This window comes from Gracilinanus agilis, chromosome 2 (assembly GCF_016433145.1).
Source record: "Gracilinanus agilis isolate LMUSP501 chromosome 2, AgileGrace, whole genome shotgun sequence".
Classification (NCBI taxonomy): Eukaryota; Metazoa; Chordata; class Mammalia; order Didelphimorphia; family Didelphidae; genus Gracilinanus; species Gracilinanus agilis.
The window spans coordinates 689045818-689063758 of NC_058131.1; the positions used below are offsets into that span (position 1 = coordinate 689045818).

The window sequence follows — 17941 nt, forward strand, 5'->3', positions numbered from 1 at the left end:
GAATGTATAAAAATATGGAGGAACTAAAACATTTCATTTTGGAAAGAGTGAAGGAACATCAGGAGATACTGGACCCTAACAACCCTCAAGACTACATTGACTGCTACCTCTCTAAAATGCAGCAGGTAAGATACATGGGGGAAGCACATTGCCTGTTGAGCAAGGCATACATTCAAAAGGTTCTTCAGCCCACTCTCTTCAAACCACAAGAAGGAATATCAGAGAGAGTCTCAAAGTATACATGCTCATCAATGATGCCACTGTCTCTCTCATATCTGAGCTGTTTTAACTCACCCCCCACCCCTCCTCTGAACCCTGTATAAGAATTGAGATTGGAAGAATTCTTTGGTGCAGGGTGATCAGGTAATGATCTAGGTTTTCTGGTTTGAAGGAGAATGGTGGATTTGAGAATGATAAGAGAAATAAATTAATCAATATTTACTAAATACCTACCATGTCACAGTGCTAGAAATACAAAATGAGGTACAAGATAATTCCTGCCGTCAAGGAGCTTACAATCTAATGGAGGCAACAACATACAAATCAATATATACTAAATAAACTATAAACAGGACAAATAAGATGCAGAGTGGAACTTGAAGTCAGGAAGACCTGAGTTCAAAGCCAACTTCAGAAATTCCTAGCTATATAATTCTGGGCAAGTCATACCACCACAATCAGCCTCAGTTTCCTTATATGTGAAGTGAACATAATGACATTTATTTCCCAGAATTGCTGTAAGAAGAAACTGATAAATATGTGAAGCACAATACTAACCTTGAATACAAATGTAAATGATGAATATTTTGTAAATGTTATAAATTTCCCATAAAAGCACCACAAATAAATCAATTACATAAATAAAGCACCTTTATTTTGCCCAATTAAAAAATAAAAGATACAAATGACTTCTCAAAATCCACAAACTAATTTGGAAAACAAATGAATCCCTTATAATACCACATATATTCCTTGGATAATTAAAATGAACAGATTTTCCAATAGGACACGTCTAATACTTATATTCATGTCTGTATTCCATTCCTATATAGTTCCACTCAGGCTGATAGAGGCTGCAAGGGGGTGATATGGCTAGAGTACTGAGACTGAACTCAGAAAGACTTGCATTCAAATATGGAATCAGATATTTTATAGAAGGATTAGTCTAAACAAGTTACTATCTGCCTCCATTTCATCAATAGTAAAATAGGGATAATAATGACATCTCTCTCTGAGGGTCATTGTAAAGAGAAAATGAGTTAAGATTTGTAAGGAGTTTATCACAGGACCTGACACATTGTTGATGCTTGATAATGCTTCATTCCTTCCTTATTTCCTTCCTTCCTTCCTTCTTTCCTCCATCCCTTCCTCCCTTCCTTTGTCCCTTCCTCCCTTCCTCCCTTTCTTCATTCCTTCTTTCCTTCCTTCTTCCATTCCTTCCTCCCTTTCTTCCTTCCTTCTTTCCTTTCTTTAAAGTCTAACCCATTGGATTAAACTTTTCCTAAAAAGGAAAAATCATTTTGGAAATACTGAATGGACAATCTTTCTCATTTGATCTCAACCATGCAAACAACTCATGGTAATGGGGGTAGGTGAGAAGAAAGTAAATATTTTCTCTTCCTAATCCCATCATAGATGACATCCTTAACTTCTCTCTTTTCACACCACAACCATCATAGCTCTGGTCATCATAATCTCTCTGTCGAACACTGACAATTCTCCCCTAACAGCTCTCCAAGGATCAAGACTTTCAATCTGTTTTCAAGAAATCTGCAGAATTAGCATGCCTAAAGTACAAGATTTCCAGGAGTCTTCCCATGACCATGAAACTTGAGGGTTCCACCCTGCTTCTAAGACAAACAGACAATCTGTCTTCAGCCTTCCTTTCTGAATTGGTTACACATTTCTCCCACCCTCTGATAAAATTATCCTACTTGTTGTTCCCTATATGCAATATTCCATCTTTTGTCTCTTTACCTTTATTAAGCTTAACTACTTGATCTCAAATGCTCTCTTTCCTCAATTCCATCTTCTTAGCAGTCCTAATATACTTTCACACGTAGCTTCTACCCAGCCTCCCCATATTCCTCCTGTTCTTATTGAACCATCTTCCAAATCTCTGGTTAGCCATTTGGTATCTATCCCATTAGTATTTATCTTTAAATGTGTTATACTCTTTCAGTAGAATGTAAGCATCTAGAGGTAGGGGTGGTCTTCATTTTACTTAATAGTTTTATATTCCTCACTTTCTAGCATTCTGTTGGCACATAATAGTTATATCATACATTTTTGTTGATTGATTGATTTCATTTACTGATAGAAATGTTAAAAAGGCATGGGTCACTGAATGAACTTTAATAGATACTTTAATCGAATTATTATTATAGACCATTCCTGAATTCTCTTTTAACCTTCTCTCTAGATATTTTGCCAATTTTCCCCTCTTGCTTCTAAAATGTTTACTTTTGTTTTTGTAGTGGCCCTGAACCAATGGGAAGTTTAAATAAAACTGCTGTTGAATGGACATAAAAGCATGAAAGTATTCATTCCATTGCTTGATCTTTTCTCATTACTTTTATTTATTTTGGCTATATTTGTCTGATTTAAAGTATTCTAGGCCAAGCACCTGACTTAATTTGAGTTTAATTTTGGGAAAAATATTATTTCCATCCATTTTGTATAAATCCATCATCTTTTGTCAAGTATTGATTTCTTTCTATCCAATAAATAAAAGAAAAAGATAAATAAAACATTTCTAACAAATAGACATCAAGAAAAATTAATTTTCATATTGGTCATGTCCAAAATGATGTGTCTGATTTTGCATATATAATCATCAACTCTCAGAAGACAGCTAGCAGTCTTCATCATTGGTCTTCTGCATTTATAATTTATAATTTTTCAAAAACGTTCAGTTTGACAATGTTGATGGTTATAAGTTAACTTATGACATGCATTATTAAGCTCACATGTTCAGGATTTCTTATTTTGGACAATAAATCAAATTTGATTTTGATATGTTTTCTAATCACTTCTTTGATTTTTCATAGAGGAGTGTTCCTGACCTAATGAATATTTTCATGCTTGTTAGGACAAGAGCTTTTTTTCAGTGTCCAAAATACTCATTTAGTGTTAAAAGTCTAACGTTTGACCACTACAGTTCGTGATGCATTAAACTTGATGTTTCTTTCTGTTTGATGGCCTGTGAATTTTACCAATATGTAGTTTGTTTGTGGTTTTTAAAACAGACATGTTTTTCCTTTATTTATTAAATTATTGCATGCAGATTTTAAGAATTAATTCTATATTTCCAAGATATACAGGATTCTTAAGCTATTTCTTCATGTCCTCTCTTCAAGTTCATTTTGGCTTGTAGAGAACCCATGTGCTCTTCTGATATTGTTGTCTACCATTTGTGATAAAATTCCTCTATCATTTTCCTTTACTGTCATATTGCCCAATCTGAAAGATATACAGTAGTACCTCAAGAGTGATTTTAATTTGCATTTCTCTAATCATGAGGGATTTAGAACATTTTTTCATGTGATTATTGGTATCTTTCATTTCTTCATCTGAAAACTCTATTCATACACTTTGATCATTTGCCAATTGGGGATTGACATGTAGTCCTATACATTTGATTTAATTCTTTATGTATTTGAGAAATGAGACCTTTATCAAAGAAATTTGTTATAAACATTTTTCTGTTTGTCATTCCCCTTCTAATCTTGGTTGCATTGGTTTTCTTCATATAAAAACTTTTTTAATTTAATATAATCAAAATTATGTATTTTACATTGTATAATGCTATCAATTTTTTATTCATAAATTCCTCCCCTCTCCATAGATCTGAAAGGTAAACTATCCTATATTCCCATAATTTACTTATAACATCACCCTTTATGTCTAAATCATATACCTATTATTGCCCTTTTCTTGGTATAGGGTCAGAGATATTTATCTACACCTAATTTCTTCCATACTGTTTTCCAATTTTCCTAGTAGTTTTTAGCAAATAGTGAGTTCTTATCCAAAAAGCTAGGATCTTTGGTTTTATCAAATACTAGATTACTGAAGTAGTTTAACCTCTAATCTATTCTATTGATCCACAGATTCTATTCTTAGCCACTACCAGATTGTTTTGATGATTATTTATTAATAATACAGTTTAAGATCTGGTATTGGTAGGCCACCATCCTTCACATTTTTTCATTAGTTCCCTTCATATTCTTGATCTTTTATTCTTCCATATAAGTTTTTAAATTATATTTTCTAGTTCAATAATATAGTTTTTGGTAGTTTCATTGGTTTGGCATTGAATAAGTAAATTAATTTAGGTAGGATTGTCATTTTTATTATGTTAGTTTGGCTTACTCATGAGTAATTAATATTTTTTCAATTATTTAAATATGATTTTATTTGTGTGAAAAGTGTTTTGTAACTGTTCACATAATTCCTGTGTTGGGCTTGGCAAATACATTCTCAAGTATTTCATATAGTCCCAAGTGATTATAAATGGAATTTCTTCTTCTAATTCACTGCTGGACTTTGCTGGAAATATGTAGAAATGCTGATGATTTATGTGAGCTCGTTTTGTATCCTGCAACTTGGCTAAAATTATTAATTACTTCAATTAATTTTAATTGATTCTCTAGGATTCTCTAAGTATACCATCATATCATCCACAAAGAGTGATAGTTTAGTTTCTTCATTGCCTACTCCATCAATTTCTTTTTCTTCTCTAATTGCTAGCTAGCATATCTAGTACAATGTTAAACAATAGAGTTGATAATGGATGCCCTTGCTTCCCTCCTGAAATTATTAGAAATGTTTCTAACTTATCCCCATTGGAGATGATACTTGCTGATTGTTTTAGATTCTGCTTGTGATTTTAAGGAAACACCACTTTATTACTATGTTTTTTGGGGTTTTTAATAGAAATGGGTGTTGTATTTTGTCAAATGCTTTTTCTGCATTTGTGGAGATAATCATGTGATTTCTGTTAGTTTGGTTTTTGATATGATTAATTATGTTGATAAGTTTTCCAATATTAAATCCATCTTGTATTCCTGGTCTAACTACCAATTGGTCATAGTGAATAGTCCTTGTGATATATTGATTTTGTCTCTTTGCTATCATTTTATTTAAGATTTTTGCATCAATATGCATTAAGAAAATTAGTATGTAATTTTCTTTCTGTTTTTGGTCTTCTTGGATTTGGCACCAGCATCACTTATGTCATTAAAAAAATCTGATAGGTCTCCTTTTTTGTTTATTTTCCAAATAGTTTATATAATATTGTGATTAATTGTTTTTTAATTGTTAGGTAGAATTCACTGGGGGATCCAACTGACCCTGGGAATTTTTTTCTTAGGGAGTTGATTGAAGGCTTGTTCAATTTCTTTTTCAGAGATGGGATTATTTAAGTATTCTATTGTACCTTTATTTCTGGGAATCTAATAATTTTTACTGCTTTGTTGACTTATCACACACATTAGAACAGCTGTTCTTAATGATAGAGTTTATGTTCATTTTATTTTATCCTGGTTTTGATTATTTGCTAATTTTCCCTCTTTGTGAATTTTATTAACAGTTGTTTGAATAGAATATGAGCTTCTACTTAACTTTTATCTCTCCATGTTTTTTTTCTATTTTTTCTTTTTTTTAAATTTTAAACATTTATTAATATTCATTTTTAACATGGTTATATGATTCATGGTCCTACTTTCCCCTTCACCCCCCCGCATTTCCCCCACCCATGGCCGACACACATTTCCACTGGTTTTATCATGTGTCCTTGATCAAGACCAATTTCCAAATTGTTGGTAGTTGCATTGGTGTGGTAGTTGTGAGTCCACATCCTCAATCATGTCCACCCCCACCCATGCGTTCCAGCAGTTGTTTTTCTTATATGTTTCCTCTCCTGCAGTCCTTCCTCTGAATGTGGGTAGGGTTCTTTTCCATAAGTCCCTCAGAATTGTCCTGGGTCATTGCATTGCTGCTGGTACAGAGGTCCATTACATTCAATTTTACCATAGTATATCAGTCTCTGTGTACAGTGTTCTTCTGGCTCTGCTCCTTTCACTCTGCATCACTTCCTGGAGATCTTTCCAGTTCACCTGGAACTCCTCCAGTTTATTATTCCTTTGAGCACAATAGAATTCCATCACAAGCATATACCACAATTTGTTCAGCCATTCCCCAATAGAAGGACATACCCTCCTTTTCAAGTTCTTTGCCACCACAAAAAGTGCTGCTATAAATATTTTTGTACAAGTCTGTTTATCTGTGATCTCTTTGGGGTACAAACCCAACAATGGTATGGCTGGATCAAAGGGCAGGCATTTTTTTGTAGCCCTTTGAGCATAGTACCAAATTGCCAGCCAGAATGGTTGTATCAGTTCACAACTCCACCAGCAATGCATTAATGTCCCAATTTTGCCACATCCCCTCCAGCATTCATTACTCTCCCCTTCTTTCATTTTAGCCAATCTGCTAGGCGTGAGGGGATACCTCAGAGTTGTTTTGATTTGCATTTCTCTAATTATTAGAGATATAGAACACTTTCTCATGTGCTTATTGGTACTTTTGATTTCTTTACCTGAAAATTGCCTATTCATGTCTCTTGCCCATTTATCAATTGGGGAATGGCTTGATTTTTTATACAATTGCTTTAACTCCTTGTATATTTGAGTAATTAGACCCCTGTCAGAGTTTTTCGTTATAAAGATTTTTTCCCAATTTGTTGTTTCCCTTCTGATTTTGACTACATTGTTTTTGTTTGTACAGAAGCTTTTTAGCTTAATATAATCAAAACCATTTAATTTACATTTTGTAATTTTCTCTAACTCTTGCTTGGTTTTAAATTCTTTCCTTTCCAAGAGATCTTATAAGTATACTATTCTGTGTTCACTTAACTTATTTATAGTTTCCCTCTTTATGTTCAAGTCATTCACCCATTTTGAATTTATCTTGGTGTAGGGTGTGAGATGTTGATCTAAACCTAATCTCTCCCATATTGTTTTCCAAATTTCCCAGCAGTTTTTGTCAAATAGTGGATTCATGTCCCAAAACTTGGGCTCTTTGAATTTATCATGCACTGTCTTGCTGATGTCATTTACCCCAAGTCTATTCCACTGATCATCCCCTCTGTCTCTTAGCCAGTACCATATTTTTTTGATGACTGCTGCTTTATAGTATAGTTTAATATCTGGTACTGCTAGGCCCCCTTCCTTCACATTTTTTTTTCATTATTTCCCTTGATATTCTTGATCTTTTGTTATTCCAAATGAATTTGTTATATTTTTTTCTAATTCAGTAAAGAAGTTTTTTGGTAATTTGATAGGTATGGTGCTAAATAGGTATATTAATTTGGGTAGGATGGTCATTTTTATTATGTTAGCTCATCCTACCCATGAGCAACCAATGGCTTTCCAATTGTTTAGATCCCGTTTTATTTTTTGGAAAGTGTTTTGTAGTTGTTTTCATATATTTGCTGTGTTTATTTTGGTAGATAGATTCCTAAGTATTTTATATTGTCTAGGGTAATTTTAAATGGTGTTTCTCTTTCTACCTCTTGCTGCTCTAATGTGTTGGAAATGTATAGAAATGCTGATGATTTATGTGCATTTATTTTGTATCTTGCAACTTTGCTAAAGTTGTTGATTATTTCTACAAGCTTCTTAGTTGATTCTCTAGGATTTTTTAAGTATACCATCATATCGTCTGCAAAGACTGATAGCTTAGTCTCCTCATTGCCTATTTTGATACCTTCAATTTCTTTTTCTTCTCTAATTGCAACTGCTAGTGTTTCTAGTACTATGTTGAATAATAGAGGTGATAATGGGCATCCTTGTTTCACTCCTGATCTTATTGGGAAGGCTTCTAATTTATCCCCATTGCAGATGATGCTTGTTGATGGTTTTAGGTATATACTGTTTATTATTTTTAGGAAAGGTCCTTCTCTTCCTATAATTTTCAGTGTTTTCAATAGGAACGGATGCTGCATTTTGTCAAAGGCTTTTTCAGCATCTATTGAGATAATCATGTGATTTTTGTTTGATAGACTGTTGATATGGTCAATTATGTGGATGGTTTTCCTAATGTTGAACCATCCTTGCATTCCTGGTATAAATCCCACCTGATCATGGTGGATGATCTTCTTAATTACATGCTGGACTCTCTTTGCTAGTATTGTATTTAAGATTCTTGCATCTATGTTCATTAGGGAGATTGGTCTGTAGTTTTCTTTCTCTGTTTTTGATCTCCCTGGCTTTGGAATCAGCACCATATTTGTATCATAAAAGGAATTTGGTAGGACTCTTTCTTTGCTTATCATATCAAATAATTTGTATAGTATTGGGATTAGTTGCTCTTTGAATGTCTGATAGAATTCGCTTGTGAATCCATCAGGCCCTGGCGATTTTTTCTTAGGGAGTTCTTTGATGGCTTCTTCAATTTCTTTTTCTGATATAGGATTATTTAGGTATTCTATTTCTTCTGCTGTTAATCTAGGCAGTTTATATTTTTGTAAATATTCATCCATATCTCCTAAATTGTTATATTTCTTGCCATATAATTGGGCAAAATAGTTTTTAATGATTGCCTTAATTTCCCCTTCATTAAAGGTGAGGTCTCCCTTTTTAATCTTTGATACTGTCAATTTGGTTTTCTTCTTTCCTTTTTTTATTAGATTAACCAGTACTTTGTCTATTTTATCTGCTTTTTCAAAGTACCAGCTTCTAGTCTTATTTATTAATTCAATAGTTCTTTTACTTTCAATATTATTGATTTTTCCCTTGATTTTTAGTATTTCTAATTTAGTTTTTATCTGGGGATTTTTAATTTGCTCGCTTTCTAATTTTTTGAGTTGCATACCCAATTCATTAATCTCTGCCCTCCTTAATTTGTTAATATATGCACTCAAGGATATAAATTTCCCCCTGAGTACTGCCTTGGCTGAATCCCACAGAGTTTGGTAGGATGTCTCATCATTGTCATTCTCTTCAATGAAATTGTTGATTGTTTTTATGATTTCTTCTTTGACTAGCTGGTTTTGGAGAGTCATATTATTTAATTTCCAATTAGTTTTTGACTTGCCTGTCCAGGTGCCCTTACTAATTATTATTTTTATTGCATTATGATCTGAGAAGGTTACATTTATTATTTCTGCTCTTTTGCATTTGTTTGCAATGATCCTATGCCCTATTACATGGTCAATATTTGTGAATGTACCATGTGCAGCTGAAAACAAGGTGTATTCCTTTTTGTCCCTATTTATTTTTCTCCACATATCTATTATATCTAATTTTTCTAGGACTTCATTCACCTCTCTTACCTCTTTCTTATTTATTTTTTGGTTTGATTTATCTAGATCTGAAAGAGGAATATTTAGATCTCCCACTATTATGGTTTTACTATCTATTTCCTTCTTGAGCTCTGCCAGTTTCTCCTTTATGAATTTGGATGCTATGCCACTTGGTGCATACATATTGAGCAGTGTTATTTCCTCATTGTTTATACTGCCTTTAATCAGGATGTAATGACCTTCCCTGTCTTTTTAAATCATATTTATTTTTACTTTGGCTTTTTCAGAGATCACAATAGCCACTCCTGCCTTCTTTTTCTCATTTGACATCCAAAAGATTTTGTTCAAGCCCTGAACCTTAAACTTGTGTATGTCCACCCACCTCATATGTGTTTCTTGTAGACAATATATGTTGGGATTTGGGTTTCTAATCCACTCTGCTATTTGCTTCTGTTTTATGAGCGAGTTCATCCCATTCACATTCAGAGTTACAATTGTTAGTTGTGCATTCACTGACATTTTTGTATTCTCCCGTATTCCTACCCCTTCTTCTTAAACTATTTCCTTTTAAACCAGTGGTTTGCTATTAAGCTGGTATCCCTTATCCCCTCCCTTGATTGACTTCCCTTTCTACCCCCTCCCTTGTTATTCCCCTCTTTTTGTTTTTGAAGACCTAATAAGTTCCCTCCCCTTCTTCTCCCCTCCCTTTTTTGACCTCCCCACTCCCCTGCTCCCCTTGGTTTATCCCTTCTGACTTTCTCAGTAGGGTTAGATAGAGTTTTATATCCCAATGGATAGTATAGCTACTCTTCCCTCTCTGATTTGATTACACTGAGAGTAAGGTTTTAAAATTACCTCTTGATGCTCTCTTCCTCTCCTTCTTATAATAGTATTTGTCCCCTCTCCTTCCCATGCCCTCTTTGTATGTAATAGAATATCCTATTTTTCTTATTCTCTCAAGTTTCTCCTGGTGTCCCCCTCCATTCACCCTCCTCTTTCCCACCCCCCATATCATCTTAGACCATTCAGCACTCCACCCTCTCCCCATAAATCATTCTTCCGACCACTATAATAGTGAATTCTTAATAGTGAATATAGTTCACTAAAGAGAATTATACATAGCATTTCTCCACATAGGAATACAGATAATTAGATCTTACTGAGGCCCTTAAAAAGGCAAATTTAAAAAATTAAGAGTTTTCTTTCTTTCCCCTCTGTTTCTTATTTACCTTTTCATGTTTCTCTCGATTTTTGTGGCTGGATATCAAACTTTCCATTTAGCCCTGGTATTTTCTGTGCAAATACTTGGAAATTTTCAATTTTGTTGAATGCCCATACTTTCCCCCTGGAAGTATATAGTCAATTTTGGTGGGTAGTTGATCCGTAGTTGCAGGCCCAGCTCTCTTGCCTTTCTGAATATCATATTCCAAGCTTTGCGGTCTTTTAGCGTGGAGGCTGCCAGATCCTGTGTGATCCTGGTTGGTGTTCCTTGATATTTGAATTGTCTCTTTCTGGCTTCTTGTAATATTTTTCTTTTACTTGAAAGCTCTTGAATTTGGCTATTATATTCCTGGGCGTTGTCTTATCTGGATCGAATGTAGAGGGTGATCTACGGATCCTTTCAATGTCTATATTGCCCTCTTGTTGTAGAACTTCAGGGCAATTTTGCTGAAAAATTTCTTTTAGTATGGAGTCCAAATTTCTATCAATTTCTCCCTTTTCAGGGAGACCAATGATTCTCAAACTGTCTCTTCTAGGCCTGTTTTCTTGGTCTGTCACTTTCTCATTGAGATATTTTATGTTTCCTTCTATTTTTCAGTCTTTTGACTTTGTTTTATTTGTTCTTGTTGTCTTGAGAGATCATTGGCTTCTAATTGCTCAATTCTAGCCTTTAGGGACTGGTTTTCCTTTTCAATCTTGTCATTTCTGGTCTTCAGTTGACTTGCCTCACTTTCCAGTTGCGAAATTCTGCCTTTTAAACTGTTATTTTCTTGCCTGATTTCCTTTTGAGCTATTTCCCATTTCTCTAACCAAATCTTTTCCAACTTTCTCGTCATCTCAGTTTTGAACATTTCAAGAGCTTGTGATCAGTTAGGTTCGGATGTGATTGCTTGTTTTTTCTCCTCTTCTGATTGCTCGGTTGTCTGGATTTTCTCTGTGTAAAAGTTGTCGAGTGTTAAAGATTTCTTCTTCTTGTTGTTAATCTTTCTCTCTCTCTTCTGGACTTCCTGATTCTCGGTAGCCATTGTTATACCAGCCCCTCCTCAGCTTTATCCTCAAGCTCAGGGTCTGTCTGTGTTCCTTTGGCTCCTGAGGTCTGAGGTCTGGTTTTTTCTAAGGTCAAGCCCCCTGGTGGACCCTCTTGCTTGATCCTCTGCAGGAGGTTCCTTTATAAGTCTCAGGGCACTGCTTCCACAGTTGTATACCCGTCTGCACTGGTTCCCCACTCAGGGTTTCTGAGCCTTTGCTCTCGTCTGTATCCGCCTCCGCCCACATCTCCACCTGTGCCTGCGGTCCGCGTCCACGCTCAGAATCCGTGCGCGTTCTTTAGCTTTTTGGGGTCCTAAATCTTGCTGCTCTCAGGAACAGGCCCTGGAGCTGCCAATGACTCAATGGGTGCCCCAAAATTGCTCTATTTCTTTTGACCTGGCTTCGGCGTTGTAGGTGGTGTGGGGGGGGGGAGGGGTGGTTGCTCAGCCCGCAATTTAGTGAGAGCTGTTTCACCCCTTTATAGCATGGAAATGCTCCAATTCCACATACCTTCCACTCTGCACCCTGTTGTGGGGTCCCTCTGTTTGATTGGGTTTGTTTTTATGTCCACTTGAGGAGTCCTGTATGTTTTGGTCAGGAGAGGTTAAGAGCTGCTTTTTACTCTGCCACCATCTTAACCCAGAACCCCATCAGTTCTGTCTCTCTCCATGTTTTTAACATGGGTAGCTTCATTTCTATTGTGGATAATATATAATCAGGTCTTCTGCCATTTGGGACATTTCACCCCTTTCCTTTTCCTCCTGTGTGACTGAAAAAATCACTTTCTGAGCTTCAATTTCCTTTTCTGCATTTTCTCAAGTGACTTCTAAAGTTGGTTCTTCCTAGTTCTAAATCGTATTAGCTTTCATATTTCATAGGATTTCACAGAATTGGGTAGTTGAAAGGTATCTCAGCAGACCTAATTTTAAAGGCTGGCTATCACACAAAACAATTAAGATTCTTTTGCTTTGCCACTGCCAGAACACAGGATTTATAACAATGGTTTGAAATTATAAAGACACATTTCATTTCCACATGAGGGAAAAATATTGAAGACTGGAATGACATTCTTCATTAAGCAGTGTTTCCCATCTGTGGAAGTCTTCGAGATGAAGCTAGATGACTTCTTATGGGAGATTTTGGAAAGGGAATTTCTGATCAGTCACAAGTGGGCTGGTTGAATGTAATTTTCACTATAAATTTTAAAATTCTGTTTTCTCATGCCCCAAAATATTACTCTTCATTTCCTCATTCTGAATACCTGAAATTCCATCTTAAGTGTGTGTGTCTCTGTTTTGACTAAGAAGCTATACTATTTTTAAAGTAAAAATTTAATCATAAGGAGTAATTTTATGATATTTTACCAGATGATTAAGGTTATAATGTGAATTACTTTATTAGGTCCCTTCCATACTAAAGATAAAAAATTATTATAAAATAAATTGAGAGTTTTAATTATATCATTACATATGAGGAAACTGAGGAACAGAAAGATTAAGTGATTGATCCAGGGACACATAAGCAGTCTTTGATTAAGGATATATTTAAATCTAGTTCCAAGTTGAGTTCTGTATCCATTATGTTATGTTCCCTGATAGAGAGAAGCCTGCCTGGGATGGCTAAGCCTATGAACACTTGAGTGCATAGGGAAGTCCCTAGTCACTGGAGATAGGGAAGTGAAGGAGGAAGACAGCTCCCAGGGCAAACTTTATGTACTTTTTTTTCTATTACTTATGTCTGTCCCTGCTATTGCTCATTACTTCACTTATTTTATGCCTTTGCTTCCTTTAGGAGAAAGACAATCCCCAGTCTGAATTTGACTTAGAGAACCTAGCAGTCACTGCAGCAGACTTATTTTCTGCAGGAACAGAGACAACTGGTAGCACTCTAAGATATGGTCTGCTGCTCATTCTTAAACATCCTGAGATCCAAGGTAAAGTGAAAGAATTGCCAAGCTTGCAGACCACACTTGCTGTCCTAGCCCCATACACTGCTCAAGAGCTGACTCCACACTCCTACCTTCTAGATTGATATGAATCCCATACAGATCAACAGCAGGTCAGATGGACGCACATGTAAGAAAATAGAAGACTTGGGCAAGACCTGATAGTTATTCAAGTATTTGAAGGTCTCTCATGTGGAATTCAATTCAGTTTAATGAACATATATAAAGCTACATCTATGTGCCCTCAGCTATATACCTGGAGTACAAAGATCCAAATGAAACACTCCCTCCCCTCAAAGGGCTTACACACCAGCAAGGCTGGTTCTCATAGATACCAAAAGGCAGAACAGGATAGATACAGAAAACTAGATAGATGGATAGAAATTGCAAATTGATAAAGGCTTCACTTAAGGAATGACTAGCTGATTATTAAAGCTGTCCCAAAGCTAGTTCAGGTACCCTGGAGATATTGAGATCTCCCTTATCAGAGGTTCTCAAGCAAAGGCTAGAAGTGCATCTGTTCAGGACATTAGGATCAGGATTCTGATTCAAATATGGAGGGTCCTCAACAAAAATGTGTCATTTTGAATGCTGAAATTCTTTATTTCTGTGAACTGGGAAATTCAGAGGTGAACTAAGATACTTACCTAGTGAATACTTTAAAGCAAGGTGATAATTTCATCACCAACACTTTCACATTCAAATGGAGTCATCTAGTTTCTTTGACAATAATAGTTGCAATCCAAATAAAGAATGTAAGGACAGTAAATCACTTGGCATATATTGTTTAGTTAATGTCCTGTGAGAGGGATACAGTTATTATCTCCACTTTACAAATTATATGAAAATAGATTTTTAAGTAGAAGGGACCTTAAAAAGTGCCTAGTGTTCCTCATTTTTCAGGTGAAGAAACTGAGGCTGAGACAGGTTAAATAACTTATCTAAAGTAACACAAATAACTAAAAAGGAAAGTAAACAGCTGTCTTACCGACTCTTATTCACTAAGTCATGGGAAAATTATCCCATTGCTTCTGCAGACATCTTTATGTCCTTGACTAAATAGAGGGAGGACAGTGAATCCATCTGAGAAGAATCCCAGATCATATCATCAGACAGACACTCCATATATATTCTCTTGGGCATTCCCAGGAGATGAGGAAATTAAGTGGCTATCCCTGTTTTTGTTCCTGCAGCAAAAATTCATGAAGAAATTAATCGTGTGATTGGACACAGTCGAATTCCTTCCATAAAGGACAGACAAGATATGCCCTATATGGATGCTGTGGTGCATGAAGTGCAAAGATTCATTGACCTCATACCTCTCAACCTGCCCCATGCAGTGAACCAGGATACCCAATTCCAACAATATATCATCCCCAAGGTCAGCAGTCATGAAGGTATTGGCTCTAGTGTTGGAAAGAATCTTAGATATCATCTGGTCCAATGAACTCATTTTAGATGTGAGAAAATTGAATTCCAAAATCATGATCTCACAAGGAGCTTCCCTTAAAGTGGTCTTTTGTTACATACTGCTAACTTGAATGGGAGGGATGTATAAATGTAGAAACCAGCTCTACAAATTACTTGGGTGGACAAAGTAGGATGAGAGAAATGATTCTGGGATTACAGGATGGTCGAACTGGCAGACAGACACACAGAATTATCTAGCTGATCAGTAACAAATTTTAATGATATGGGGTACATACTTTATAGGGAAAATGGCGTAGGCTAAGGGATTAGGTAAGTCTTTTGCAGGGACAATAGTTAGTAATGATTTACAAGATGGAGAAAATGGATATAGATTACCTCAGTGACTCTAAACAGAGTTTTCTATAGGATAATAATTCAATATGTCAATTTGTAACCATCTAACAGAGTTTCTCATAGAAATGCTGCATCAGTAATTTTTGGCAGGGCATTTAGTATTTGGGGAGAAATTGGATTAAGTTCTCATGCTGAGAGGGAAAGCTACATATCTGACTACTTTTAAACTATGGCTGTGGTTTTACTGGGGTCTACTCTAATACTTGGAGCTACAAATAAAGAATGAGAGGAAAGTGCACACTTATTTTGTTTCCCCTACTGCTCATTCATCACATTACCATTTGGAAAGAAAATGTACAGGGAAAATAATCAAGTGAGATTACAGAAGCAAAATTTTTTTGTTTATGAAATTTCCTCTTCCTGGATTAGATTCCCTAAATACTATTATCTTTCCCATTGTTCAGATAGAGACACTGAATATCAGGTCAAATGACTCACCCAAGGTCATTTAACTAAAAGAACTAAAAGTGTAGAAGCTTGGAGAACCCAAGGGCTTAAATTCTGAAATACCATTTTCCAGGAGTACTTAAAAAACACTGGTTGAATCCCTTTGAATTTAATTGAAGTCGCCTAGTGCTGACTGAGCAAAGCTACTCTTCCCAAAGAAATGAGAAGGGAGCATCCAACCTAATGATTCATGTTGTGCATACCTCAAGTATATTGTTCAGTTCAAATTTTCAATGTTTCAGTAAGAACTACCTAGGTAAAAATTGCTGGGTGAAGTACTTTGCACACAAGGCAAATATAGGAGGATGCTTGACCCTAAGGACTTTGGATTCTCCTGGGGGAAGAACAGCTTACACACACACAGAAAATTCTACCCAAATTATTATTTTTCTCCTTCAGACTCAAGCTATGATTTGGTTAGTAGTGTGGCTTTCTACTGAGGATACCCTTTCAGTAGAGTGTTCCGTACTTAGAACTTTTAAGCATTGCCTGAAAAATTAACAGGTCATATGTTCTGTCCAGAGTCACACAGGCAGCAGGCATGGACATGAAGTATAGACCAAGGAACTGAAAAGAGAGAGCACAGAGAGCTTAGGACCTTAACCAAGGCTTCCTATCACAGAACAGGATACCTAAACCTATCCTTGAAGGCAACTAGAGATTCTAAAAAACTAATGTAAGGAGTTCTTTCTAGGAATGGAGACCATAGAGAGAATATCATAGATGGGGATAGCACATGGACCAGGTTATCTGGAACCCTAAGGATATCATGATGGATACAATAATGAAGATATCACTGTGGCAAGGTAGACTAGAATCTACCCAGACTCTTAAGGGCTATACATATCAATCTATATTACACGCAAGGGAGTGTGTATTTTGTACTATAGACAATATGAAATCACTCAGAATTCTTGGGATTGGTGTAATGTTGTTAACTGACTCTCCCCTGGAATTTCTTCCCTCTAGGGCACTAACATCTTCCCATTGCTGTCACCAGTCTTGCATGACAGCAAAGAGTTCTCCAACCCTGACAAATTTGACCCCCAGCATTTCTTGGATAAGAATGGAAGATTTAAGAAAAGTGACTACTTCATGCCTTTTTCTGCTGGTAAAAAGGAAACCTCTGCATCTCTGCTTCTTCTTCTATGTCTGCCTCTAAAGAATCCTTTCCCTCTTCCCACTCAGCTTTGACTAAGTCTCTTCATGGTAGTTCTTCTAAGGACATACCATCAAAGTACAGCAATTACACATTCTTTTCTAGTATTCCTGTGACCTGACTTCTTAAATGACAAAACAAACCTGAGCCTCCTGCCTGACTCAACTGCCTTTCTATTTTGGTGGATCTATGATTCAACTGCAAGATCTGTTGCACGAGGGCTCACTATGGGAAGAATGGTGTAAAGAAGGGATACCTTCCTGCCCTTCTTGGCCATTAATAACTGAAATATAACTCACAATATTGCTCATCCTTTATGCCCGTCTATAGCCTTCTCTTTTACATCTTTCCCCACCTGTGTTCAGGACCAATAACTCTGTTTTACTTTGGCTGATACTTTGATATTTCATGAAGATTTCTAAGCATCTTGTGTTTCTTTCCAGGAAAACGGGCTTGCCTTGGAGAGGGCCTGGCAAGGATGGAGTTGTTTTTGTTCTTGACCACCATTCTACAGAACTTTACCCCCAAACTAGTTGGAGATCCAAATGAAATTAGCATTAAAACCAATCGTGTTGGTTTCACCAGTGTTCCACCCCATTACCAACTATGCTTTCTTCCCCACAAGGCATAAGAGAAATTTAACATGGTAAATTAGACTCCTGATTTCTTCTATTAGCTTGAAGGAAAGAAAAATTCCCATCTATGGATTAAATTGAGTCTTAATTTCCAGAGACCATTCATTCTAGCAGAGTACCTAATGTGCCATTCAATAGATGTAGCATTATAGAAATTCATATGCAACCATTCCCCCAACCCTATATCTGCAGCCATGCTCTAATTCACACGACCACTTCCAGTTTTAGAGTGCAGAGGAAGACTGTAAAATACTCCTACAACCCAAAACCTATATTAGTTTGTACTTTTATTTTCAAATATCCTCAAGGAAGATCTTATTTTGTATTGTGTCAATCTTGTTTGTAAATTTGAGATACAATAAACATGATTGTGT

At 35.9% G+C, this 17941-nt stretch overlaps 1 pseudogene; it reads left to right on the forward strand.

Annotated features, from left to right (window-relative positions):
* LOC123233005 overlaps window positions 1-17563 on the forward strand; it is a 190397-nt pseudogene extending 172834 nt beyond the window's left edge.
* The last annotated feature ends 378 nt before the right edge of the window (window positions 17564-17941 follow it).